The sequence below is a fragment of the Alligator mississippiensis genome, chromosome 14, assembly GCF_030867095.1.
Source record: "Alligator mississippiensis isolate rAllMis1 chromosome 14, rAllMis1, whole genome shotgun sequence".
NCBI classification, from domain to species: Eukaryota; Metazoa; Chordata; order Crocodylia; family Alligatoridae; genus Alligator; species Alligator mississippiensis.
This window is the reverse complement of record NC_081837.1, coordinates 20,419,753-20,440,017: the sequence shown is the minus strand read 5'-3', so window position 1 is coordinate 20,440,017 and position 20,265 is coordinate 20,419,753. Positions and strand designations below refer to the sequence as shown.

The window sequence follows — 20,265 nt, the reverse complement described above, 5'->3', positions numbered from 1 at the left end:
CCACCCCCAGGTGCAGAGCTTTCCTGTACAAGCCCCAAAAGGGAGGCGCTCCTTCGAGCCGGACTCGAACCAGCCACCTAAGGATGTCTTGCCCAACCCTCTACAGTCCTCCGCTCTACCAGCTGAGCTACCGAAGGAAACGCAGCCCCCTTCTTTTGTAGCGTCAGGTAACACTCACCCAAAAGCACCTGGCTCACCCACCAGGGACCCAGCACTCCTGCCACCATCACCGTCCCCTCCCGCTCGGCCCTCTGCTCCCTGCCCTGCCTCCCGGCGAGCCCTGGGCTCTTTGGCACTCGCACCTGCCAGCCTCGCGCTGCTCTCGCCCAACTACCACCCGCCACATGCACCAGCCCCAGGAAGGCCAGGTGCAGGGCCCGCCAGGTCGCACATCCCACACAAGGCCAGCCAGTGCCCTCCCAAAGGAGGCCACAGCTGCTGGCCATCAAGCCCAGCCCCTGCCATGTAGCCGGCCCGGAGCCTGGCAGCCGCAGGCTCCCCAGGCCGTGTGGCGGGCCAGTAGGGGGCGCTCCTGCCTTGAGCCGCCCTCCTCACTGCGCCCGACCACCTTCCAGGCTCCGAGTGCCTCCCTGGGGTGCCTCACGTCCGGCCGACCCCTTCCCTGCAGCACACCCGCTAGCCTGGGCTTCCCGCTGCCACCACCCACCCAAGGCTCTGGACTCAATTCTGGCTCTGCGCACCTTGGAAAACACACGCCCAAAAGTACCTGGCTCACCCACCCAGGACCCAGCACTCCTGCCACCATCACCGTCCCCTCCCGCTCGGCCCTCTGCTCCCTGCCCTGCCTCCCGGTGAGCCCTGGTCTCTTTGGCACTCGCACCTGCCAGCCTTGCGCTTCTCTCCCCCAACTACCACCCGCTACATCCACCAGCTCCAGGAAGGCCATGTGCAGGGCCCACCAGGTCACATGCCCCACTGTGCTGCTCACCGCACCCTACCCCACCCCACTCCACCCCAAACCAGGGCTGCGGCTTGGCGTAATGCTTCTGCCCTTACACTCCCCTCTTGGCTTTCCCCAGAGGCCCCACTCACCGCCAAGACCTGTCCCGCCGACCAGGCCTCCTCAGTTTCCACCTGGCTTGCCCTCCACAGCCTGCCAGAGCCCCGCCCAGCTCGAGTAACGCCTGTCTGAAAAAGGAGACGCACCAGCTGTTTTGTCTCACTGTTGGGGGCATTTTTTCCTGGTTCGTTAGGCGGAGGCTGAAACAGGCCATTCGAATATGAACTTGTAGACTTAGTGTATTGAAGAATGCATTCTGGACAGAGTCATGCACTAGTTTCAAAAATTGTGCAGGAGTCTGACCCTGTACATTGAACAAAGCAGGTTAGTATAAGAAACGTTACATCATAAGCTGAGCAACAGTATATACCAATCAGCACTGGCCACGATACAAGTACATTTGCACATGTCTATAACTTGTTGACTGCCTGATGAGGCTGGTTTGAACTAGTCTGTGACCACAAGGTCATGACCTGGCTACGTGACTTGCTCACTTACAGGTAATGGCAGACTGGAACCATTTACTTTTTCCCCTTTAAACCCTTGTTGACAATGACGGGTAGATGCTGTCGAACAGATCCGTAGTGGGCATTGACACTGCAGCTCCCCAACGTTTCCACGCTCTCTCCATTACAGTCACGCAGGTGACGCTCAGGTTTCATTAACTTGGGGAGAGGTGTCGAAACAACTGGAAGAATGTGTTTTCACCTATAAGGGATACTCCTGAACCCGAGTCCACTTCTATTTTGCTTGCCTTTCCATTCATTTAGTGGGGACAAGTCTAATGTGTGAGTGGTTTTGCAGTGAATACTTTTGCCGCAGTGTTTTTGTCTCCTGGAACTGGCCCTCGAGCAGCAAACCCTCTCTGCGTGGCCCTTCTTCTTGCAGGCACGATACTCCGTCTTCCTGATGCTGGCTCCCTTCGTCTATGTTGGCCGCCACAACTGAAACATGTCTGTGGATTAATCTGCTTACGTGATGCAGTTGGTGAGGGTATGATGCACTGATTTTGCTGGTGATGATCTGATTCTTGATCTTTTTGGAGGAAGCGGACATGACTGGAGAACACCTGGCCAATTTCTCTCACATTATGGGATGCTGCTTCAGCTGCCAAGGTTTTTTCTTGTTCAGTAGCCAAAGTCAAATTTGAGCAGGAAACGTTGGATTGCTTTATCTTGAACCCCACAGACAAGACAGTCATGAAGCAGTCATCCAGGAGACCCCCACTCTCCCAAAATTCGGCAAGGGGGTGGAGCTCAGCCATGTGATCTGCTATGCCTTCGCTTGCCCTTTGGTCCCATTTAATAAATGAAATCTCTGCAGGGTAACAGATGATCGTGGGCAAAAATGGGCCTTTAGTGGGGCAGTTAGTTCAGCATAAGACTTAGTGTTTGGTAAGGCAGGTGCTGGGGGGGAACGGACAATGGCAAATATTTTGGCACCGCAGACTCTCCGGAGCATCGTGCGCTTCTGTGCTGGATTTTCCAGTACGTTGGCTTCCAGGTAATCGGATAGCCTTGCCGCTGGACAGCCCCAAGGAGCTGGCTGCTCACATCAATTGTACGGGCCCCAGTGTGACCATTTTAATTAACATCAGCCATAATAGGGAGAAAAGAAGAAGAAGAAGAAAACTTCCCTCTCATCACAAAACACAGCCTGGTCTCAGAACGTCATCCCACAATCTAGGGGGGCCTTTTCAGCAAAGGATCCCATGCTCATTGCCAGATGCTATGTTGTGAGTTCAGCGTCAATGCTCTGGACACTTCTGGGTTGAACTAATAGTAATTTATTATGATAACTATCTTGAATCATATCCAGATGGATCCAACAATTGCCCTCAGTAGATATATGCATAACGTATACTTGCTCTGCCGCTGACATGACCCAGCCCAGTCCCGTGCAGGGAGAGGCACCAAGAAAGCCTCTGGCTCCTCATGGCAGAGAGCAGGGAGTCCCCAGAGCTGCAAAACTGCCCCAAAGTCACTGAATCCTACAGTGCTGAACAGCAGGGCTTTGGCCTTCAAGGGACAGTACAACAAAAACACAAGAAGACACAACAGCACCTGTGCGGCAAACTTCACTGATGGCTTGCTTCATTTTTGCAAAGTGCTCTGGCAGCTTGGCTTTTGCTCCACTGTGTGCACACTTGCTTCTGCAGACATAACTCGGGCCTGAGCACTTGTGAGAGCCTTTGCTCTGCAGATATCCACAGCCAGGGGTAGGGTGATGGAGGGGTTTCCAGCAGCTTTTCTTTGAGTTTGCAGGAAGTTATGCTGAAGATAATTTAGTCCCTCAACGTAACATCCTCAGCAAGTGCAAATTCACAATGCTGTGCTCTGCTTCTGAGCTCTGAAACAAAATCATCTATCCTTCCACATCCCATTGTACCTAAGTTGCCAGAACTGCTACCTTTCAAAGACAGGGTTTTTCCCAGGTTGGCAGTAGTTCTCGAATGCTGCCATCACCTCTGGAAGGGTTTTGTTATTAGAGTCTGCAAACACGCCCTGTATACTGTCGTAAATACCTAGGACTTTATCCCAATGCAGTGAAGCCTGGCTGCAATTTTATAATCCTCTGCCTCTTCCTCAGCCTTTGTGACTGCAAGGTGTAACCTAAGCTTCTGTTCCCATCTCCTCCAATTCTCCCCAAGATTTCCAGCAAAGGAAAAATCTGGGGGAGGTTTGAAATGCTCCATTTTTTCTCTTTGAACGACAAGCTTAAGCCCCTTAATCAGGCTGCTGATGACTCCTCCAAGAGACAAGTCACTTGTGACACCTTATAGTGTTTGCTCTATGCCACTGGGTCCCCGGGATGGGGGACTGACTCAGACCTCTGTGCAGTGAGTTCCCATCTCCCCATGATGCAGGGCTGGCGGCCCCCCAAGCCCTGGGGCCAGGCAGGGCTCCTAGAGCTGGGCCCTGGGGATCCCAGCGGTTGGTTGTTACCACCTGTCTCAGGTAAGTCCCCACCTCCCAGCTCCAGGTCCCAGGTCTCCTCTGCAAATTTGAACAAGGTGCTTTTCACCCCCTTGTCCAAGTTGCTGATGAAGATGTTGAACAGTGCGGGCCTGAGGACCGAGTCCTGGGGGACCCCACTGCCCACGTCCCTCCAGGTTGAAAATGACCCGTCCTCCACCACTCTCTGGGTGCGGTCCCTCTAGCCAATTTGCGACCCACCTGACTGTGCAGGCATCAATGCCACAGTCGCTTAATTTTTGGATGAGAATGGGGTGAGAGTCAGTGTCGAAGGCCTTCCTAAAGTCCAGAAAGACTATGTCCACTATGACACCTGCGTCCAAGGATTTTGTGACTTGGACATAGAAGGCAACCAGGTTGGTCTGACAGCATCTACCTGTAATGAACCCATGTTGGTTGCCCTTAAGCATAATCTCCCCTACTGGTCCCTCACAGATGTGCTCCTGGATAAGAGCGTCCTGAGGACCAAGGTAAGACTAATGGGCCTCTAGTTTCCTGGGTCCTCCTTCCTTCCTTTTTTGAAAATGGGGACCACATTGGCCCTTTTCCAATCCTCTGGCACCTGGCCAGAGCACCACGAGTGCTCGTAAAGCTGTGCCAGGGCTCCCGCAATGACCCCTGCTAATTCCCTCAGCACTCTGGGGCAGAGATCTTCTGGACCTGCTGCTTTGAACATGTGCAGCCCCTCCAGAAATTCCCTAACTTGGTCCTCCCTGACCCTAGGCCTGGCAGTGCCTCTCCTGAGTCCACCCGGGATCCCAGTGGGGGGATGTCCCAGTCCCTGCTCAGAGAAATGGAGGCAAAGAATTTGTTAAAGAGGTCAGCTTTATCATCTGGTGCAAGCACCAGATTGCCAAGCGTGTCCTGCAGGGGCCCCACGTTACCTGGTACCGTCTTCTACCCAGTATGTATTTAAAAGAGGACTAATTCTTATCTTTGATCTGGGTTTGCTAGTTCTGTCTCCGTCTTGGCCTTCCTAACAGCCCCGCTACAGTATCGAGCAATGGAGGTGTAATCCTCCTTGGTGATGGCCCCTCCCTTCCACTGGGTGTAGCCCTCCTTTTTAGCTTTCAGATGCTCCTGAATGCCTTTGGTGAGCCATGGGGGCTTTTGAGCACTCTTGCCCCCTTTGATTCGCATTGGGGCTGTCACCCTTTGGGCTTGGAGGATCATCTTCTTAAGGAATGACCACTCATTCCCAGTGGTTTGTTATATGCCATTGGCTCCCAGGGATGGGGGACTCACTCAGACCTCCATGCCTTTGGGGTCCTGCTCAAGTAACCATTCAGCAGAGACTGGTGGGGTGGGAAACAGCTTTGTCTTGATTAGCAACAGGAGTCATCAACTCACATGCTTACATCATGTAGGGAGAACTACAACTACCCACCACCACAAACTGCACCCGCAGGGCATCACAGCGAGAGACTGGGTGGTCCCATTGCTGCCCCTTGAAGGTACATGCCATATACCACAAACTGTGCTCACATCCAAAGGAGCGTGATGGCGAATCCAAAAGAACTTGCCCAGGCTTCCCCAGCAGGTACAGGGAGGGTAAGCCCAGGGACAGATAGGTACACGTGCCCTCTCACCTGTCCCAGCCTCCCCTGGCCTGGCCCTGGCACACTCCCTCTAGGAAAATCCCAGTTTGATCCTGCTTAGTTCGATCCTGCCCTAGTGTGGTAAAAATGTTTCATGATCCTTTGTGCAAACTGCACAAGGTCTAATGGTTAAACTGTGAACTGCTTTTTTTCCTACAGTAGAAAAGCAGTGTCATAATAAGGAACAGTCTGGCTAAACGCTCGCTTATGATAAGACTCAAGGCCTCCTGTTGGAACACACAAATTAACTCTTGCTCTGCACATAACTCATGTTACAACCATCATACTTGCTCATTGCCCTAGAGTTACACCAAGATACAAGGTTACTAAAAGGCATTAATTTTGCTGCAGTTCCTCTTTGAACTGCGCATGCGGCAGGCCTGTTTGCCGCAGTTCCGTGTTAGGACTACGCATGTACTAAACTTTGCAGAAAAATGTAACCAATTACAAATTGCCACGCTGGAATCTATTGTTCATGTTAGCTATAAAAATGGAACCTCGGGCACGGCTCGGGGTCGACTTTGCTTTGAGCAGCTGAGCTCCTCTGTCGAACTTGTTTGCAAACAATAAACTCGAGTTGGACCCAGCCTGAGTGTGTGACTCTCTCCTTGAGGTAAATTGGACAAGCCTCCAGGGGCACGAAACTAGCATTTGTGCAACACTAGGGTGCTCAGAAACAGTGCACCATGACCGCCCTGGTCTGGGCCCTGCTCCTCCTGGCCCTGCTCACACATGAGTGCTTGGGGTAGGGCTGGGGCTGGCAGCAGGGGTAGAGTCAGGGCCCTGGTGCCCAGTGCCAGGTGCCCCAGAGCCGGGTTGGCCCTGCCAGCTAGTGCTGCTGTGACTTGGCTCAGTGTGCTGTCATCTGGATGTGCTTGCACACATGCACCCAGGAGTTTTGCCCCCGAAAGGCACGTGTAGACGCTCCCACTGAATCTCCTATGCTGTAGGCAAGACCTTCTGTCCTGGGTCTAGGGGAGCCTTTGGAAGCAGCTCATTCACTTACTATAGCTTGGATATTGCTCTGCCTTACACCAAGGCTAGGGAAAGCACCTGCATGGCTCCATGATACAGGGAACACAGTAAGGGAGGAAATGAGACTCAGGCTGCCTGCCTTCTCTAGGACACAGTTGTCTTAATATTTTTGGTTGGGGGCCTGTCTATATGTGGACAATTCCACAGCACCTTGGCTCCCTGGCCCTAGGCCTAACTTAGGATGTAGATATGGTCCATTTCTTTACAAAGCAGAAAGATCCCAACAAAAATGGCAGGAAGCGTTTAGCATGAGAAAAGCCATTGCAGCGCTGGCTAGCTGTGGCAAAAGGCCATGTCAACAAAACCGCTTTAGCATTCTTTGAGGCACACTTTCTTTTTTAAAGAATGTTTTTATATTCCAAGCCAAATCAGCCAAATGAAGTACAGATCAGCGAGTCAGCCCAGACCCATTAGTGGCCCTACACCGGCAAACATCCTCCACCCTCACCAAGGGCTTCAGATATTTCCAAAGTCTTTTGGCAGTTATCCTACGTGCAGGCCCAAGCCCAGAGGCTTGGGGGTTGGATGCCCCCAAGTTTTGCCTGCCCTCAGCCATATGACCGCAGAAGCATGCAAGGGAGGAGCCTCCCATTTCTATAAAGTGGGCTTTAAGCCCCAACACCTTGGCAGGTACTAAACCACACCAGAAGAACAGTTTCCCCCTGAAACACTTAAGGAAAACTGCCTTCATGGACCCAGATACATGATGTTTCCCCTGCCAGGAGCAGCCTCTCTGCACCCCTGCTCCCAGCCCTGCCAGCCTGTCCTGCAGCAGGAACGCTGCGTGCGACACCCCCAGTTCCCCCACACACTGACAGTATGAAAAGCACCATACCTCTCCCTGTGTCCTCCCGGAATTGGACAGCGGCGAGCCTCTGTCTGCGTGCCCACGTCACCCAGGCAGAGGGCCCTGGTTTGGGTGCTGGCGTGCACCAGGTGGGGGCCCTCTGCCTGGATGCTGGCTTCTGGTCTTGGGGGCAGGATGGTCTGGGCCCCAGTACTGGTCCCAGGACAGTGCCTTGGGGGCTCCGTTGCCCACATTTCTCCAGGTAGAAACTGACCCGGCCACCACCGCTCTCTGGGGGTGTCCCATAAGCCAATTTTCTACCCACCGAACTGTGTAATAACCTACAGTGCAACTGTTTAGTTTATTTATCAGAATTGGCTGTGACACTGTGTCAAAGGCCTTTTTAAAATCTAAGTAAATAACATCTACCTCTCTTCCTTCAGCCAAGCATTTTGTGACCTGGTCATAAAATGAAACCAGGCTAGTCAGGCAGGATCTCCCTGCTATAAACCCATGGTGATTGCCCCTTACCATTATTTTACCTGCTGGTCCCTCACAAATGGGATTCTTAACAATATTCTCAAAGGTCTTGCCAAGGAGAGAGGTGAGACTAACCAGCCTATAATTACCCCGTTCCTCCTTCTGCTTCCTGAAAGTAAGAACCACATAGGCCCTTTACTTATTACCCCATCAGTGCGGGCCCAAAGACCAAGCCCTGGGGTACCCCACTGCTCACATCTACCAGTTTGAGTACAACTCGTCCACCACTACTCTCTAGGTGCGCCCCATCAGCCAATGTTTTACCCATCCACCTGTGCATGCATCAATGCACAGTCACTTAATTTATAGATGAGAATGGGGTGAGAGAGTGTCAAAGACCTTCTTCAAGTCCAGAAAGACTACGTCCACAATGACACCATCATCCAAGGATTTAGTTACTTGGTCATAAAAGGCAATCAGGGTTGGTCTGGCAGGACCTGCCTTTGGTGAAGCCATGCTGATTGCCCCTGAGCATGATCTCCCCTGCTGGCCCCCACAGATGTGCTCCTTGATGATTCTCTCCAAGAGCTTCCCGAGCACCAAGGTGAGGCTTACTGGCCTATAATTACTTGGGTCCTCCTTCCTCCCCTTCTTAAAAATAGGACAACATTAGCCATTTCCCAATCCCTCGGCACCTGGCCAGATGACCATGAATGCTCAAACAGCCAGGCCAAAGGCTCCGCGATGACAACTCCCTCAACACCGTTGGGTGGAGGGCATCTGGACCTGCAGATTTAAGCCCTTCCAGAAGATCCCTAACTACATCTGCACTGACTGAAGGCTTGATAAAGCTATCCCCAAGATTGTCCCTACATCTGGTAGGTGGGATATCCTGGTCCCTGTTCAGGAAAACAGAGGCAAAGAAACTGTTGAAAATATCTGCTTTCTTGTCTGGCGTGGCCACCAGATTACCTGTTTCTGCCCCCAGGCCCTCCACCAGCCAATAAAACGACACGGGTGCAAATGACATGGCTGCAAACACTTGCAGGAGTTTATTATGGCAGATGTGCAGTGATCATATCAACCAGCTGAGAAGGACCGGATGTGCGGTATATCGGCCCAGCACGTACAAGCAGAGCCACCTGAGCTCTCATGTGCTGATCCAGAACAGCAGGTCTTCCTTCACTTACCTGTGCTGTGCCCAGTGTCTGGCCTTGCAGGTTTTCCCAGCAAGCTGCCCAGCCTGCCCTCACATGCAACAGCGCAGGAAGGCCCAGGTTATCTGCAGGAGGGTTCAGAGACAATCCTGGGCAGGAACTGGAGAAGGGACTGATTTTGTTTGAGGACAAACCCAAAGGTCATGTTTTTACAGAGTCAAAAGAAAATTTCCCATAGAGGTTAGGGGGACCAAGATGCACTCCTATACACTTCACTGACTTTGCCCTTATCCCAGGAGCTTGGAGAGGCAATGACGGGCAGGGTCTGAGGCAGGACTGCAGCCTACTGAAATAAAAACAACTGCCCCATCAGATCCCCTCGACAGCACCACATGTGCCTTTATTTTATTCATCGCATATGTCACGGCGGGGTCCTCCAGGAGGGCTGTGGTCTCCTTAAGGCCCCCTCTCCATGCCTATTTGGCCCAAGGGCACCCTCTATTCTCGCCCACCACGTCTTTCATGTTCAGTATATATTGGGAGGCTGCCTTACATCTCCTAGGCACGGTTAGCTGGGACCTCCGTCCCTGCGTTCTCCTGGACCCACCAGGGGTCTCCGTGTATACTGGGTGCTGTCCAGGCACCCTAGCCTTATGGGCTACGCGTGGCTCCTACCAACCCCTAATACCACGCCCCAAGCCTCGCTGATGGGATAGACGCTGGTATGTCTCTCTCTATATATACTGCCTGTCTCTCGGGCCTCCTCTACGTACTCTCGCCCGCTCTCTGGGGCCTCCTCTGCTGTACTGCCCTCTCTTGGGCTCTCTGAGCCCACTCGGGGCCTCCCTGTAATGTTGCCCCTTTCTGGGGCCTTCTCTATAGTGTTGCCCCCTGTCTGGGGCCTTTACAATAGTGCCCCCTCCTGGGGCTTTCCCTGCAATGTCGCCCGAACTCGGACTTCTAAAATACAGCCCCCTGTCTGGGGCTCTCTGCGCCCACTCTGGGGACTTCTCGGCAACACCCCCTGACTCTCGGGCCCACCGCACTGCTACCCCCTTCTCCCAGGGCTCACCGCGCCACTACCCCCTCTCGCTGGGGGCAACCGCAGCGCACCACCCTGCTCCGGGGTTTATTGCCGCACTAGTCCTTCTTCAGAGGCTCCCTGCGCCCGCACTGGGCTTCCTAATAATATTGCCCCCTCTCTAGGGCTCGCTGGGCCCCTATTGGGCTTCCTAATAACACTGCCCCCCCTCTGGGGCTTGTCGTGCCCGTGCTGGGGCTTCTCAAAGCCGCCCCTCTCTGGGGCTGGGGTCTACGCACCCTGCAAGTTGTGCCCTCACTGGTGCCGGGGTTCCCATACCACTGGGGTTCCCCCTTAGAATACTGCGCCCTCACTGGCGCCAGGGTCCCACCCCCTGTGCGTCCCTATGAAGCCTCCTCCTACTACTATAGCCTCACCCAAACCACCGGTGTAATATCAAAGCCAAACATAAACTCGAGCCTCCTGGCTATAACTCAAACACAAAGCCTCCTGGCAGAACCATGGTGCTCAAACCTCTCCAGGCTGCCATCCTTCACCCAGCTAGAGCGGTTCCTGTAATGCTCGCATCCTAGCTCCAGGAGCCCGAGCCCGAGCCCGAGCCCGAGCCCCTGCCCCTGCCCCTGCCCCTGCCCCTGCCCCTGCCCCTGCCCCTGCCCCTGCCCCTCCGGCTGCTCAGCCTGGCCTCAGCCCTGGGCTTTATAAGGACCAGGCCCTGCCTCCTGCAGACAGCTGGCCCTCCCTAGATGCCCCGGCAACCCGCAGCGGTGCTCTATCCCTGACAACCCACAGCTGGGCTCGTTATGTCCTGCCAGGGCTCGCTCTCTCTCTCCCTGGCAGTTTCCACTCTCTAGGAGCAGGCACCGAGGTGCCCTGCGACAGCATATTTTTGCCTTGTCAAATAAAAACCATTCCAAGCCAAAAGTGAAACGTGGCTGCTCAGCTGACCAGCCCGCCTCTCCTGGCCCCCAACTTCTCAAGCCAGCAACCTTCACCTATGCCAAGGACCCTTTACATAAACAAAGGCATAAAAGCATAAAAATAGAGGGAAAACAAGTTAACTTTCTGGGGTGCATTTTTCTAATAAAAATCTATTGGGTTTTCTAGTACAAATCTATTTTTCTAATTCAAATCTACTGGATATCATTTTAAACAGTACTCTTTTTTTTCAGCTGAGTGTGTGACGCATTCCCTGACTAAGGGGACAGTTATCTGTGGTAAAAGGACACAATGCTTGCCTGGATCTTTTTATACTTATAACTGAGCTGAAAAACACAAAAGGGTAAACCTCTTCCATGGCAGTGTCATTGTAGGCCTGCAGTTTGTCTCTGACGCGAGATGTGGGTTCTGTGCACGAATCCCAGAGGAAGTCATCTTGAAAACTCGGGGCACTGGGCAGAGCTTTACAATTAAACAGCTGTTGTTCATCCCAAATCATTTTCAGGATGATATGGGCTCACCAACTTCAGACATGAATCGCATCACCTACTGGCGAGCTACCATTGCCCCTGTGGATGCAGCCAACTGCAATGATACAAAGCTCAGCGACAAGGGACAATAAGGGAAAAAGGATGTTGCATCAAACTGAAACTCCTGGGGGACCCAGGTTTCAGACTGTAGTTACCCAAAGCAGAGCCTGGCCATGGCATGGGGGTTACTCTCACGTAAACCGGCAAAAGCTCTTTAATGGCCACACAGGTGGTAGCTCAGCTCCACAATTCACAACAGCAGCTCAATGCCCCCTGGCACCATGAAGGGAACCTAGGTCAACCCTGCTTACTAGGACTGCCGCCGACTGAATTACCAAGACTGCTTCCTACAGTATATAGGCATCCTTGGGCTCCCACCCAAAAAGTGACTGCTCAGCTCACAAGGCCTGACAGAAATTGCAGTATTAGATGAAGGCATATCGCTGAATAGAAACATAGGGTTAGAATATATCTGATGTAATGTGGCGCATCCATGTCTACAACTAGCATGTACAGATCAGATAATAATTGATAGTACAGCTAGCACTTGTGACTTAAACTATGGCAGACCCTTATGGATAATGACATCATCTTTCTACTGGACAGTACTAGCATCTCAGGTGAGAGACAAATAGAGGTGGATTGTAACTGTGAGAAGACACTTGAGCTAAGGAGCTCTACAGACTTCCAGGCTGTACCCATGGGATGCCAGAAGCATACAAGGATTATGAAAACAGAGGCTTGCTCATCCTGTTCTGAACAGCCCTGAGGATTTTACCAACTGCAGAATGATTTCAGGGCCAAAGAATGTCACGCAGGCACACCTGTCCTGGGACGTGATGGTGGTCTTGCACAGCAGCACTAAATTTGGCCTAATGTACTGATGTTATGTCACAACACCATCAGACAAATGGTCTAAAGCTGCAGGCCATCCTCCAAAAACTGGCAAGCCCAGCAAGAAAACAGGCATCTGAAAACAGTGGAAACAGCTATAAATGGGAAAGATGACTAGATCACAATTAGAGACAAGTGACGGGAACTACTCGCACGCATTTGCAGGCAGAGTTTGGCACCGCCGTAACGATGACAGATTAGCTGGGTAGTCTTGTTCTTGGCAGGCTGGTGTTTTGCACAGGTTCCTGAAGGAAAGGCAGCTCCCCAGGAGGGAACCCCACAGCTGGCATGCATCTTAGCATATTTCCCACACCAGCACACTAGGCAAGTAAATCACATCTGGGTTCTCCCTTGTGCATGTCACAAAACCTGCCATTTTCTTGCTTCCTTCACAACCCCAGTCTTCAGGTACTTGTGGTATGCTGCAGTTCATTGCTGGTCTTTCTAGGATCTTACAAGTACCATGGAAGTGCAACACCACATTTCAGACTCATTCATCTGTTGGAAGGCTTGGGGCGATTTTGCATCTTTCTCCCATGGAAGACACTTGGGGCTTGGCTTCGAAAGCGCTCGGAATGTCAAGGGCTATCTGCAGGGACAGAGGCATCCCAACTGATGACTGGACCTTCAAAGCTGCTTGTGAAAGCCAAAGCTGCCCTGGTGCAGTGAGACAACCTATGCAAGTTACTGGAGACTCCAGTCCCTCGCCCTGCTTATTGTGCAGGGAGAGCATACTGTGGAGAGCAGCCATCTCCTCCCAGTCTTGGGTCAGACCCTGCAATGCAGAGGTTTCCTGGAGAGGGGTTCCTCTTGGCAGCAGGAGAAGAGAATCATGTCACAGAACCAATACGTCTCTCTTCCACACGTCAGCCAGTCCAGTTGGGCCCATCCCAGATCAGGCAGGGGACGATGGACGTAGGGAGGGGACAACAGGGGTGGGCGGGGAGGGGAGGAGTGCAGGGCTTCACCTCCGTTGGGTGAAGCAGCAGGGGAGCAGCCAGGTGAGCTGGAACCTGCGGGAGAAGGGCAGAGTCAGGGAAAGTTCAGTGTGCGGCTCCTCCGCTCACCCCCGGGAACAACCACGGGGTAAAGGAGCATCTCCGCAGCAGGGAGCAGGATGTGGCTCTGAACGTGGCTCAGCGGGGTTTCTGTCCCAGCAGGCCTGGCCTGGACCATAGCGCTGAGCTCAAACCTTAGGGCCCAGAGGTGGGCAATGAGGGGCCAACTCAGGAGATAGCCGGTCTGTCCGGGGCACTAGGGCCCTGGCGGAGGCAGGACAGGTCATCCTGAGCGGCCTGGAGGCAGGGGGCACCCGGTCATCATGTGGGCTGGTGGAGGGGCAGCCCCTCAGGCCTGGGGCTGGCTGGGGTGCAGGGGGGACACTCAGCTTCTGGCTGCCCCCGACCTTCCCCTCCTCCCCTCCGCCACAGTGTCAGGCCTGGGGGTGGGAGGCAGAGACACTGGTCACCTCGCATTCACCCCAAACCACCAGGCTCCGGCCACTGCCGCCACCCCATGCCCAGGCCTCCCCTCTCTCCATCACTGCCTCCGCACCAGGGACCAGCCCTGGGCGTCCTATCACATCCATCTCCCTTCCTCCCTATGCTGCCTGCGCCTAGCCCTGGTTCCTGCCTGCCATCTGCATAGACACAACTGGACTAACTCTTGGATCTGGCTCATATGTCTTGGAACAGAAAACATTTTTTAAAAAAGGCAAAACAAACTAGGGAAAGCATCGTACCTTTCACGCTGTCCCGGTTTTTTTGGACCTTGAAATTCAATTGTCTTCACTGACAAGTGTGGCGGGGGGTCACAGCCCACATCTACCAGGCAGAGGGCCCTACACTGGGTGGAGGTGTCCCCGTGTCTAGGGCCCTCTGCCTGGGTGCTGGCCTCCATTGTAGGGGGAAGAGGAGCGGTCTGTGTCCCCTGCTCCATGATCTTGGAGGGGCGTTTCCACCTGATTGCACAAGAAGCAACTGCTCAGAGATGGGTCATGGACTGAATTCAAGACCAACAGGCCCTCCCCGACCTGCAAACACCCTGGATCCCAGCCCCGCCAGCCTGCCCTGCAGTGGAAACACTGTGTGTGACACCCCCAGTGCCCCCATACCCTGACAACATGAAAAGCACCATACCTCTCCCTGTGTCCTCCTGGATTTGGACAGCGAGCCTCTGTGCACCCACATCACCCAGGCAGAGGGCCCTGGTTTGGGTGCTGGTGTGCACCAGGTGGGGGCCCTCTGCCTGGGTGCTGGCTTCTGGTCTTGGGGGAAGGATGGTCTGGGTCCCAGCATGCACTTGGGACCCTGCCCCCTTGTCCTGGTGGGTGCTAATGCTCCTGATTGCACAGAAAGGAACTGGTCAGAAATGGATCCCAGACTGAATTCATCCCCGCCAGCACCCGGGAAGGAACAAGCCCCCAAGATGTGAGAAGCACCACTTGCAGCACTGCAGAGCCTGCCCCACCGCCCATGAGTTACCCATGAGGGCCCCGCACCTCACACTCCCCTCTCTGTGCCCCACTTATGCCTCCCAGGCTGGGCAGCACACCTCCGCTGTCCCCTCCACGGGAGGCTGTTGCAAAGGAGAAAGCATACGGCAGTGAGGACAAAATGCAAGCCCCTGGCCCAGAGCTGGCCCCTGGCAGAGGATGGGGGGTGGCTATGGCAGGGGACAGCCATCCATGAAGCAGGGGAGGTCGGTGCAGCACAGACCTATCACCCCACCAGTCCTACAGTGTGACACCCGCAAGGCTCACATGGTGCCCAGCACTGCACACACAAGACCTCCACCCACAGAGCCAGGGCAGCACCCGGCCCCTCGAGTGCAGGCCTGGTACAGTGGGGCACAGCCTTCCCTGGGCACACACAGGCACACACACACTCCCCCTCTCCCTGGGCAGGGGCATACAGGGCAGGCTCACCTCCATGGGGCGGTCCTCCATGTCATGGCCCTACTTCCTCTGCCCCTGGAGGGCCAGCACCAGGGCGCAATTCTCCCTCCTGAGCTCCTCCACTTGAGTCTGCACCAGAATCGCCCCAGCCCATCACATCATGCCCATGGCTGCACCGAGCATATCAGGCCTCAGCACCCAACAGCGACACAGCCTGAGGCACCAGCCAGGCCCCACCTGTCCCCACATGCAAGGTGCCAGGACTCTGTTCCCTGCTTTCACATCCTCTTGGATTTACCCAGCTGGCCAAGCTCAGCCTCAGCCTGCTCCCTCCCTTGCCCCACGGCCCTGCCGGCCTCAGCCCCACCAAACTCACCAGGAGCTCCTCTTCCCTTTGCCAAGCACTGTGGTGACAAAACACATTTTTGGGCTCAGGGAGACTGACGACGCCGTCCCACAAAACAGCCCTTCCCCAAAGAGAGAGTCGCGCAGAAGCAGGGACGGGCCCTGGGTTCAGCCCCAAGCCCTGCGCCACACCCCGGGAACAGCCCGGTCCCTCCCAGCCCCACACCTACCGGGACAGGAGTACCTCTGTGTCCTGTTCCTGGGCTGCCAGGTGGGCCCGCAGCACCTTCAGCTCCAGCTGCAGCAAAGGAGACCGTGCAGGTTAGAGAGGCCTCACGCCACTGCCCATCTGTCTGCGATGGAGCCACCTCTTGCCCCATCTGTCCCTCTGTCCCTGCCTTTGTCCTCCATCCCCCAACCCCAGGATTGTCCCTCTGGTCCACCCCGCCATGCAGCCATCACCTAGCCCACATGGTCTCCTCACAGCCCCCCGCCCCACTGGAACCCACTCACCTGCTGGTGCCGGTACCCGCAGGGGCCTTTCAGCTCCTGGGGAAAGAAAGTGCGTCTGGGGCGATGGGCTCCCTTGGGCAGTGTAGGGGAAAACTTCGTCCCCTGGTTCGTTGGGTGGAGGCTCAAATGAACCAGCCGATTGAAATTTAAAGACTTAGTTTAATAAAGAAAGCATTCCTGGTCAGTGTCATACACGAATTCAGAATTTTGCCATGAGGTCTGACTCTGAGCATAGGCAGTGAGGCGGTAATATAGAAAACGTGACGTCATAAGCATAGCAACAGTATAAACCAATCAACATTAGCCATCACTCAGACAAGTCTGCACATGTCTTCAACTTGTTACTGGAGAAAAAAAAAAACTAGTTTAAACCAGTCTGTAACAGCAAGGTCATGACCTGGCTACATGACTTGCTCACAAACAAAATGGCAGACTGGAACCATTTTGTTTTTCCCCTTCATTTCACCCATTTGATCCTTCCGAAGGAGGATCACTCTATTTCTATTTGGCACAGGTCTGTCCATAGTTTCTCTTGCTTTATTTGATTATTTCTTAGTTCTAACACCATGTTTTTAACCATTTCTTTAGATAGTTTGTTCAGCCTTTTTAACACACAACTTTGTGCAACATAAAACTAGCTGCACAATCACATACAAACTTAACCCTAAAATTAAAACCATACACAAAGCAGACATTATTTTCCCAAGCAGACCTTTGAATAATCCCCTAGGATCTAACCAAGCAAACCAATCTACTGAAGAAACTTTGGGAACGAAGGCTGCTTCAGCGGCTTTTGCAGCATGAACCATCGCATTATTAACTTGGTTTTCTACTAAGTCAAAGGTACTATTTACATAAGTGCAACACTCTTGGCCTATTACAGCACAGGCACCCCCTTCAGATGCTAAAACATAGTCAAGGGCTAATCGGTTCTGCATAACCATTAGTCGTAAATTATCTTGATTTCGGGCTATGATCTTTATAGCGTTTCCCAGACTGGTTATGGCAGTTTCAGTTTCTAGGGCCAATATTTCAACTACCGCTTGTACCGCGTCTGGGGCGATGGGCTCCCTTGGGCAGTGAGGTCCCATCTCCCCATGATGCAGGGCTGGTGGCCTCCCGAGCCCCGGGGCCGGGAAGGGCTCCTAGAGCTGGGCCCTGGGGATCCCAGGGCTTGGTTGTTCCCCCCTGTCCCAGGGGAGTCCCCACCTCCCACCTCCAGGTCCCAGGTCCCCCCAGACACTTGGACTGGAGAAGGACTGTCCCTGTGATTGAGGGATGACCCCAACACCCTCCCTTCTCCTTGGAGGGCCCCTGGAGTTGGCAGGAGACGGAGACTGTCCCCAGGGTCCTGTGTGCTGCGTGGGGCTGGGAGGGGCACAGGGCACCTGTGGCGAGACCCCCACCCACAGACCCACCCGTCCCACTCCCCAGGCAGGGGAAAGACTCACGGCAGCGGGGAGGTGCGGTGGCCACGTCTGGCCCCTCACGTCGCTTGCCCCCAGCACAGCTCCCAGCCCTGTGGGGAGACAAGGGGCCACACATCAGCCACGGAGCAGGGCAACCAGCCCCTCTGCGATGTAACATGTGGGGGCACCTGCCAGGAGTCCTGCGCGCTGCAAGGGCAGGGCCTTTCTCCATTGGGGTCGGGTGGGAGTCCCTCCAGGGAGCAGGGTGGGGACAGACCCCATGGACGTGGCAGGTCCCCTGGGATGCAAATGCCCCTGGCAGGGGGTGGGTGCTGGGGGCAAGGGGATGCAAAGCAGTAAGGCTGGGGAGGGGTCTGCTGGCTGGATCAGCTCGGTGCCCTGGGAAAGGAGGTGAGGAGGGAGCGCGAGGTGCCTTCATGCAGAGACCTTACCCACTCCCCATGCAAGCGCCCAAGTCCCTCCACAGCTTATGCCGGACCCAAACTCACCGGGTGCAGGGTCTCCCCAATGGAGGGGAAGGTGGGGATCCTTTAATGGGGGGCAGAACCTATTTTGCACCCAAGCTGGCATCTGGTGCTGAGGAGACATGAGGGCTGAGCATCAGGCTGGGTGGGACTGAGCACCACTTTTAGGATGGGGATCCCAGAGCCCCTGTGGGCCCCACCTTGCAAGGGAGCAGAGGGCAGCAGGGCCATTGGCAGGGGGAAGACTCCCAGGGCTGGGGCATGGGCAGGGGCTGCAGGGCCAGGACCTGGCCCAGCATGAGGAGCCCATGGGGCACGGTCCTGTTGCCCATCCCCAGGGAACTTGCTGGTGAAGAGCAGGGGGTGACAGATGGAGCAGGAGGCACGGGTCAGGGGTGTCCAGATTGGAGGTGGGACAGCGTGGGCTTGGCCTGCAAGCCAAACCCTGCCGGGACGGGAGGCCACACAGCCCTGTAGCCTCTCGCGCTGCCCAGCCCTCGTCGCTCCCATGGGTGCACGGTCCCCAGGTCTCAAACATGTTGCTAGAGCGCTGTTGTATCAGGGGCAGGTTCTCCCGCTGGAGCATTTGCAAAGAAACACAGCCCTGAGCTGGAGGGAAAGAGGAGCCGGACTGCCGAGAGCAGGGACGACACCCGGGGCCGAGTGCTGGGCCCTGGCGCAGCCTGAGCCCCTGCTCACAGCTTGCCACATCTCCCAAAAGTCCCCATACCGGGCCCGCGCCATGTCCCCAGTGCTGCCCCCATGGCTGAGTGAGAAAGGGCACTCACAGCCCCAACCGGCGCTGGCATCTGACACCCGGAGATGTAACTGGACAACAGCTACCTAAATAACTAACTATCTAAAAACCTAATCAACTAACTAAACAACAAAGAATCTAACTAATGAATAAAGGAAATTACTAGCTAACTACGGAACTATTGAACCAACTAAGAACTAACTAAAGAAATAACACACTAACTAATGAAACTAAATACCTATCAAACTAAGAAACTAACTACCTAATGAAATAACAAACTAATCACCTAAGAAACTAACCAACTAATCACCTAAGAAGCTAACAAACTACCTAATGAAAACACAAACTACCTAATAAACCTACCACTGCACTAACGACCTATCTCTAAACAACGCAGGAACTAAGGGCACGAGGACGGGCGAGTGGCGTGGGCGAAGGGCAGGAGAGCACTGGGAGGAGCCGGTACCTGAGAGCGAGGCTGGGCATTGTGATGTCACCAGGCATAACAGCTCTTTTGCCATGGCAACCAGAGGGCCCCTGGGCAAGGTGCTGAGTGCGAGGGCTGTGGGCGCCTTTGGCCTGGCCTGGCCTGGGGGTGCTCCCAGCCCGTGATGACCTGAGCCCCTAAACTCTTTGGGCGCATTGTCCGTCCTTGTGCGTGTGGCCCAAGCAGTGACCGCCCTGGCTGGCGGGTGAATGCAGCCTGGACAAGGGGGTCGTGGTTAAACAGTAGCCCCTGGTGCCAGATCTCAGCCCCTCTCTGATCACTGCCCTGTGGGGTCAGGGCACACCAGGGCAGTGCCTGGGGCTGGGAACACAGGGCCCAGCTTGGCTCGAGCCCCTTTCTATGCACAGCAGGATGACAGGATCCCGGGAAGAACAGGCCGGCCGGAGCAAGGGTCAGCATGCACCTACCTCTGATGCGGCCTCCCCTGCCCAGCGCTGCTGGGCCTGGTCCCAGTGGAGAATGTGGACAATACCCCGTGCTGTACATAGCAGTGACACATATAGAGCTTACATACATGCACACCGCCCCACTACACCCCTCCAGTCACACTTGCGTGCACACACACAGAGCAGTAACACCCAGGTGCACACACAAACACATGCGCCCTGCCCCATCTGCAAATGCAGAGTTACAAAGGCCTCTGAACCCTCCACCCCTGCTTCTGTCAGAGAGAAAAAGCTCCCATTCCTTACACTCTTACAGGAGCCCCCCACATGGATCAGAGCCGTCCTACAAAGTCTTTGGAAACTTTGATTTGATGTTCTGAACTGTGCGTTTGGCCTGACTCTGACTGTTGCACGATGGTTCTGCCCCAGTCGGAGGCGAATTGTTTCATCGTGTGACTGGCAAATGGCAGGTGATCACAGACAATTCCTTTAGTTAAGCCATGACGAGCAA

The 20,265-nt window shown here is 54.5% G+C and overlaps 1 long non-coding RNA gene and 1 other non-coding gene across 6 annotated transcripts; both read right to left on the bottom strand.

The window, feature by feature from the left end:
• Positions 1 to 49: 49 nt before the first annotated feature.
• TRNAY-GUA (transfer RNA tyrosine (anticodon GUA)) lies at positions 50 to 137 on the bottom strand. The gene is given in 2 exon segments: positions 50 to 85; positions 101 to 137. It is a non-coding gene; the product is annotated as a tRNA-Tyr (tRNA).
• Positions 138 to 10,750: 10,613 nt separating this feature from the next.
• Positions 10,751 to 19,308, bottom strand: LOC132244770 (uncharacterized). Of its 5 annotated transcripts, XR_009456523.1 has the most exons (8): positions 18,128 to 19,308; positions 16,210 to 17,728; positions 15,927 to 15,994; positions 15,728 to 15,755; positions 14,956 to 15,480; positions 14,594 to 14,796; positions 14,197 to 14,415; positions 10,751 to 13,468 (listed from the first exon to the last, which is right to left on the bottom strand). It is a non-coding gene; the product is annotated as an uncharacterized LOC132244770 (long non-coding RNA). The 5 variants fall into 5 exon arrangements; XR_009456522.1 differs by having other exon boundaries at positions 14,956 to 15,032; positions 15,382 to 15,994; XR_009456521.1 differs by having other exon boundaries at positions 14,956 to 15,755.
• Positions 19,309 to 20,265: the final 957 nt, after the last annotated feature.